The following is a 6,200-nucleotide window of genomic DNA, read 5'->3' as shown; positions in this document are numbered from 1 at the left end:
TATTTTTTTCTCAGTGTAATAACTGCAGATGAAAAAACCCAGAATTAATTCCGATCCTGTACAAGAATCTCCAACGAGATACCAAATTAGACTTTGCAAAGATTTTACAGAGAGTGACGAGGAATAAATCTTCATGATGAAAAAAAATTTCAACTTTCGTTCAGTAAAAACCGGCATTCACTGACAATATCCATCTGATGCGAGGGACAGCGATAAGACTTTCGTAAAAAATTTATCATTAATATATACTTGTAATGTTAAAAATATAAATATTAAAAAGTAAATAAGAAGTTATAAGAATATTTAATTATTGCTTCAGTCAAAGTTCCAATCTTTACTGACTTATTTAATAAATTAAAATTTGTATATATTAAAGAACGACGAAAGATTGACGATTATTCTAAAATCAAATTTTTAATTAGAAGTTACTCAAAATTATTAATGACTTTTTGATATTCAAAATAAAATCCAAATCAAAAAAATTTTTTAATTAATAACTATCAAACTCGTTGAATTAATAAATAATTTTTGTTATCGTATGTTTCGTCGTTTCGTTTCGAGTAATTTACAATAAAGCAATAATAAATTTGATTCGTTACGATAAGATAAATGCTATCTGTATGAAATAGATATTCAATATGGATATATAAATTCTAACAAATGTATAATTTAATAGTAATTATTGCACAAATTACATAAGTAAACATGATGGCATTTACTTGGACATAGTTTACATAAATTTTATATTACGTATCTAATATTATTATATATACATTTATTTACAACAAAATTAATTATAAAAATAACGCGTATACATACTTTATATATGTATAGAATTTTATAAGATATTAAGTTTAATAGATATTTCATAAGATATTAAGTTTAATTTCAGAGGAGCTGAAAATTCAGTAAAATTTAAAATTATATATAATTTGATTTATTTTCATATTTGATAATTGGAACGGAATGCTGATAATTAAATAAAATTTAAAATTAATTAAAAATTTTATTTAATTTTTAATCTCTCCTTTCCAATTATCAAGTATATACATATGATATTTATCATATTATATTCCTATCTACATATCATAATATATAATTTATTGAATAGATTTATCATATGATATTTTTTAATTTAATTATATTTATTTCTTATTTTTAAAGTAAAATTTAATTACCTAAACGCGAAATTTATTTAAGTGTCATTTTATATGTAATAATTTTATTTTTTAATTTAAAACGATTGTGTTTATCTGTACCTATTTATACTTATTGTCCCTACTCTTATACAGTTCCTATCTATCCATATTTATCTTACCTACCATATTTTCATTTATTCGTGCATATTCGCGTATTCTATCTCCATCCGTATATTCCTACCTACATTACTTCATTAATGTGTAACAATACCGCGAATAAATACGTTAATGGTTGCGTTCAGCAGAGAAAGCAGCTTTGAAATTGTTATAAAATTCTTTAATATAATTGATTCTTGTTTTTAATTCTTTATGGATTAAAATATATAAATCAATTATTTTGAAGAATTTTAGAACAGTTGCAAAGCTACTGTTTTTTCTGCTGAATGCACCAGCTAATGCCTAACCATATCCTATCGCGTACTCATAAATTCAGAGGGATTACTTGATTGCGATTATATTAAATAAATGAGCAATAAATAATAATAATTAAAATAGACTTTTAATTTTTAAAATACAAAAAATTAAGGAATAACAGAGTTAATGAGAGACAATGCAGATAATCAAGCGCTTCAAGATTTTGTAGATTAAAAAATCTACAAAGCTTGCGCTTGATTATCCGCACTCATTAGCTCTCTTGTTTATTGGTTATTTTTGTATTTTATATAATAAATAATATAAGAACTCGCAATTTGCGAGCAAGTTGCTCTGCCGAATATCCACAGTTTATATTTGTATATCTTTAAAAAAAATTAGATTGGTATTACACCAACCTACTTCAGATCCACTACTTTCTTCTAATATTCTAGCTTAATATGTCAGAAATCGACAGCAAGGAAAAATACTCCTTTTTGCTGCCGATTAATATCGTTGGTAATAAGCGTAAGATTTGACGCTTTTGTATGATGTGCGAAACACGAACACGTCGCGAAAGGGCCACTGTATTAATGAAATTGTGCGTGCGTGCGTGTATGTTGTGTGTGTGTGTGTGTGTGTGTGTGTGTGTGTGTGTGTGTGTGTGTGTGTGTGTGTGTATGGGTGTGTGTGATTAAATATTTATTATCTTAATTATATTAGTACTAATAATTTCATTAATACATGAATAAATTTCGCGTTTTTCTCTATTTGCGTCTATTCGAAATAAAAATATAAATATTTGACTAAATAATAAATCTAAATTTAAAAAAATCTCTATATGGAATATTTTCAATCTTTTGATTTTATAAATCAAATCTCGAATATTATAAAATTAGATCAAATTTTTTAATATAAATTTTACAATATAAACAACAAAATTTCAATTTAAAAAAAACTGAAAATTATTAAATCGATTACTATCCGAAAATTTAAGGCCCATGTACGTATTTTTAACGATTCCAATGATTCGTTGCTGAATTTTAATTCAAAGCATGAAATGAAAAATTTAGATAAATGATGTAAGATTCAAAAGGGATAATTTTCCCTCGCATCAATAAATATCTTTCATATTTCAAAGTAATTACAATAATATTTTGTAATTACAATAATATTATAATTTATTATTTCAAAATTAAATATTTCAAGTGATACAAAACTCTGAACACGATTTTAAAGTAATTACGAGATAATATATTCTCCTACTTCTTGACAAAATATATATTGGATCTTACATCATGTTATTTTGACTGGTATAAAATCCAGTTACAACATATAAATAAGTCATATAAGTTATAAAAGTTTCAGATAAAATAGGTGCATTTAAATAAATTATAGTAATAATTAATAATCGTAAAATGTCTTTTATAAAAAAGCGAGATCAATAAATTGTACGATACATGCGCTACATTAAATTATTTCATTAGTAATGTACATAAATAAGCGTAAATAAGAGTAAAACGATACAAGGAATATCTTAGAAAACAATATGCAATATACATATATGTGTAAACATGTATATTGCTTTTCTGCACCAACTTACATAAAATTTAATCCTGAGTAAATATTTGAAGAGATTATAAGAATAGGTAGGAAGAATAATAAAACAATTTATTATACTGTAACAAATACTTTTCAATATTATATATTTAGAGATATTTAGAGATAACGTCATTTACTCTATTTACTTTATATATTTACATATTTATATATTTATATATTTATATTTTTATTTTTATTATATATTTATATTTTTATATTCTTTATTTTACTATATTTAATATATTTAAAAGAGAAATATTTTATTATCATTTTAACCTGATATTATAAATTTTGTAGTTGCATATACAATAAATTCCATAAAAAGAAGCATCCAGGATAAAATTTATCCTAATCTATTCTAACTTAACCATTAAGGCAACGGATGTATGGAATGCCTTACATACATTTATAAAAAATATACAGATATATTTTTATTGATGCATATATAGATATATTAATAAAATCACCACGCATCCGTTTATCTTAACAAAACATCAATTCATCACTCACCAATTTGACGCGCATCAGCGGAGTTTCATCTGCAACGTCGCTACGATGATTCTGTAACAAAAAAAATACAAAATTTAAATTAAAACAGAGCAGAAAAAATCAATCAATATTTAAAAAAATATTTAGTAAACGTAATTCACTTGAAAATAATCACATAAGTATTGAAATATTTTTACCAGCATCAAATTTTTCAATTTATTCCATTCAGTTACATATTTATAAAAATAATTCTATATTTGAAAAAAATGTTATATAATAGACATATTACATATATAATTGTATATAAAATATGTCAATTTTATATATAAATATATACAATTTTATATAATTTTATATAATTATATATAAACATTTTTTATATATGAAACATTTTTCCCGGGCATTTTCTAAAAAAAATCTTAAAAATATAGTAGATATTTAAAATTTCAAAATAATTTTAAGATAATTCTTTTTTCTAATTATTATTTTTAAATCATTGTGAAATAAAGCGAATAAATACAAAAAAGATATTGAGTTTACAATAGCAAAAAATGATATTTACCGCAAGGTTGCTCCGCTGATGCCCGATGCCCCTCCCAGACCTCCTCCTCCTCTCAGAATTGAGTTGACATCCTCTCGCACTGAACACTCGCGTAAAACACTCGCGAATAATACACTATATATATAATCGCGCGCGGACTATAACTTGAGTCCGATAACTTGAACGGCACTCCCGAAACAAACGCGCGACACGACGAACCGGCTGCGGTTCGTTCATTTTCAAATAAATCGGCGACGAGGGTACGTTCCCAACTTCGCCGTTGGATTTTTATACGAAGAAAACGATTATTCAATATCTAAAAATTTATCTAGATCAATTATCATTCAGATCTGAAAATTTTTAAATTTGAGAAAAACCGTTCTTTTCGTATAAATATTCTCTAGGTACTGAGCCCTCTTACCACGTACCCGTGAGAGGGAAGATAATCTGAAAAATATAATATAGCTATTATATAGATAAAAGGGTTGAATCTTTTATTTATAGATGATGTCTGTAAGATAGAGTCAATGAAATAGGCTATTTAATAAAAAAGAGAAATGTTTCTTTTATTACCGATAATAATAGTTTCAATAGTTATGTTTAATTTTTAAACGTAATCGTCGTTTAAAGATACACAAAAACAAAAAAATAATTAAATTATTAAACTATATTAATTCTGAAAGCAGGAATTGTGTTATTTGCATTATTCATATTAACGTTGCTTTTGTATAACTCGTGTGATACCGTTCGTACAGACAAAGTAGCCGTGTCGTGAGCCGCTCTTCTTCATATTTCTTTTTGAAACATATAATAATCGCAAAAAATGGTAGATGTATAATACGAAATGTTGTATTTTATGAATATTCACGTAATACGATTACTAGAATGATTAATTATTGATAAAGTACAACGTTTCATATTATATTTGGTATTCTTTGCGATAAGATTTTTAAAAAGTAATGTGAAAGAGTCGCACGCGACACCACTACCAGCTTCTACGAATTTCGGTAAGGGAATGACTGCGCCGTAACTACGCGTAAACGTAAACATGACGCGCCATTCCGTGCCACCCCGTACCATCCACGCCTCAAGGTCGCGCGCCAACCGTCTAACTTTTGAATAATAACGAATATTACGAATAAGTAAAACAATATATTCTTTACATTTTTAATGTTCTTCGGTTAATAAAATAATTATTTCTACTTTTAGCGACGCGAATTTAATGTGATATCATAATTATATTACGATACACCGAGGAACATATTCGACGTTTATAATTTTAAATATTTCGTATTCAATTATAATGTGCTGACAAAAGGCAAGAAGTAAAAAGAGGTTCTTATTAGCGTTTTTCTTACATAATTGAAATGCTTTTGACATCCCAATTTCTCAATTTTGATTGTTTTTTTTGTGATGTACAATTAAATAAAGATTAATAATATGTCATACATCTTTTAAATGGAGATTAAATGCAAAAATTTATTTTAAATTATAAACCAATTTCGACTAAATAGAATAATATGTATAAATAGCATGCAACTAAGAATCTTATTTTTAGAATTACCGTACATCTAAGAACACACGAAATATTTGAAATATTCCTGAGCTGTGTATGTGAGTAATGAATCTAAGAAATAAAGGATAAATGCAATACAACCTATTAATCCTTAGTATACTCCTTAGTTTTAGGCAACCTTATGTAATTCGCGTTCGAATAGATATCTAATTGCCATTAATTAATGCGACACCCGGAGCGACTCGTAAACACGTCCATCTCCCTCCGAGATCGCCGAGCGAATGCCGAAGTGATGACGTAGTCAACCACCGCGCCGCACGGCTCCCCCTCTCTATTCCCCGCGTTACCCTTCCTCTCGTTGTACGCCGGGCGCCGTTCGAATATCCTACTATTAAGTTTGAAAAATATTCACGATTTATTCAATTATTTTACATGATTTTGACAAACGGATACTGCCGTAGATTTCGCGTTTGCTTTCTGGCATCTCTAGCACAATCCTACA

Source organism: Atta cephalotes (genome assembly GCF_000143395.1).
Source record: "Atta cephalotes unplaced genomic scaffold scaffold00003, whole genome shotgun sequence".
NCBI lineage: Eukaryota > Metazoa > Arthropoda > Insecta > Hymenoptera > Formicidae > Atta > Atta cephalotes.
This window is presented reverse-complemented; position numbering follows the sequence as displayed.